We start from the raw sequence: 2,643 nt of genomic DNA on the forward strand, positions 1-2,643 counted from the left end.
ATGTGTGTACAAAGACATTGTCTTTATTGTTGAAGGTCTAGACTTTTTTTTAGATCGCTTGTTTTTTTCAAATAAATTAAAGTGCCAAGATCCACTATGTTGGCACTTTTAAAAATACATGAAGCCGTGTACTTTATTGTTTGGATTGTATGTCACAACTTATTTAGACTCTTGTTGTTTGCAAGCAACAGATTGTGTAAAAAAACATTTTATTGCATCATCTCCCATTTGTCTTGTAATGTTTCCAGCCAACCAGGCTGTATATTTTATTAGAACTTAAGTTTAAGTTGTCATTCACAGTACACATTTAAAAAATGTTAATACTTATTTATTTTTAGAATTACCTCATCTAAATCTAAAAACGATGCTTTCAACCAGCTTAATAAAATCATGGAAAGGATTTCCATACAATTAAAATAATTTCTTTAAGCTATAAGCAATTATGTTGGTCCAATATAATTTACTTGGGTTGGTCCAACTTAATTGACTATACTGTAAGTTAAGTTGGACACAACCCTAGTTAGTGAATGCGTTTAACCAACCCAAGTAAATTAAGTTGATCCTACTCAAGTACTTTAAGTTGGATCAACATATTTGCTTAATGCTTAAAGAAAGCATTTTAATCGTGTGGAAATCCTTTCCATGATTATATTAAGTTCGTTGAAAGCATCATTTTTTTTAGTGTGTCACTCAAACTGACTGCAAAAAAAACTTAGCGTAGACTGCACATGCATGTTTTAACGTAATAATAATTCACTTAAAACAGGTAGACAATGTCAGCCATGATAATACACCTCAACACAGAATCAATGTAAGACCTCACCTAAAGCCCTGATGGTCCAGCTGCTTCTTCCTGAATGCATTTCAAAATAATGCCTTAATGAATGAATGTAGACCTTATGTGAGCAGTATATGTATTTATTTTGAAAGCAATTTAGAATATTTAGGTAAGATGGTTCAGGTTTTATGGAACAGCCTTGTTTTTTTTATTCAACATCACATAATACACAATCCAAAAGTGCTGACATGAGGTCAGATTCCCCAAACGTCCTTCATTGCTAATGCATGGTAAAATGGTCATTCTTAACAAAATGCCATGAGTAAGACCTCACCTGAAGCCCTTATGGTCCAGCTGCTGCTTCCTCAACCTGATTTCTGAGTTTTCGAAATGCATTTCAAAAGGATGCAGGTTTGCACTGTGTGGGTAGTTAGCCTGCTACTAGCTAACAACGACCCTCTGGGTGGTGAACAAACTTCAGATATCTCTTTTCTTTTTTGGTGGCATTTTCCTATCTACAAAGCACAACAGGGTCAACAATATCAATGCTGAGACCAAACAAAATACTAATATGAGGCTTTATTAACTCCTGTCGTATTTACTAGCTTAACGTGACTAGTGCCAGCTCTTTCTGCAAGTTACAATTCACAGTGTTTCTCACTCTGATACTTCAACCAATTACATGACAGCATCTTGTCTCGCAGGCTCGAGCAAATATATTATGCACAATTATTTTTTTAAATTAACAAAATATTGGTGGGGACAATTGTGTCTTTCCCAAAACTTTGGTCGTGACTAGTCCCTATGGACCATATGCAAACCTACGCCCTTGGGCAGTTTGGGCTGCTGAATGTATTGGGTATTTGGATTATTAAGTCTACCCATCCTCAAATGTGACACATGTCTTATCATCTCTTTAAATATATTCTCAGCAGCCATATTTGCCATCATCGTTAGTAGCTGTATGCTTGTCTGTTCTTATTTGCTGTGTTGAAATGAAACTAAGTACATTTAAATATTGTATCTAAAAATATTAAAGGACAGTAAATAGTATGGCTGTCTGAGTTGGTTGTGTTTTCTGCTTATTAAGTTATTAAGACTTGAGCATAATCAAGCTGCTTATCAAAAATCCACCACCAGAGTCGTGCCTTCTGCACACATGTGAATGAGAGCCTGACTTTCTGCCTTCGTTGCTCATAGTTGTGCAGACCTAGTCTCAGCCCGTATCAGCGCCAGACAGAGTGCAGGACCATAATTGATATCCACTGTGTAGGTTATTGCCTGTGGTTTCATAGAACATGCCACATCTTGCACTTCAAGCTATTTGGGGAAGACACAAAATAAAATATATAGAATGAAGTGGTATTAATCCTTCCTGACATAAATGAAAAAGATAATATCCTTGCTGTAATTAACACAATTTATACATTAAGATATTTCTGCCTTTAGAGCAGCTTTGCCTCCCCATATATTGTCTCAAGAACAACAAATACAAGACACTTGAAGACTCACTTTACTGACTGGAATAACATATTGTTTGTCTGTTTTCAAAATGATTTGGTGTGATACCCACAGTATCAGTACTAATCCAGTCCTTCTGGTGAAACTTACAATAACATTCAGGGTTGGAAAACTAGTGAAACAGAAGAAAACATTAAATTAACTTATAACTGTTATTGCAAATATTAATGTAATATACTTTTCTTAATTGTAATTGTTCAAATATGTGTGTAATATTAAAATATCTTTACACCAATCCAATTAAAATGAGGGCCATGATTATATGACATGTTGAGTTGATACAGTTCCATTAAAACAGTGTCTTTGTTCCTCTGCCAAGTCCCATAAAGTGCAAAGTCCTCATG

This window comes from Cyclopterus lumpus, chromosome 9, assembly GCF_009769545.1.
Source record: "Cyclopterus lumpus isolate fCycLum1 chromosome 9, fCycLum1.pri, whole genome shotgun sequence".
Taxonomy (NCBI): Eukaryota; Metazoa; Chordata; class Actinopteri; order Perciformes; family Cyclopteridae; genus Cyclopterus; species Cyclopterus lumpus.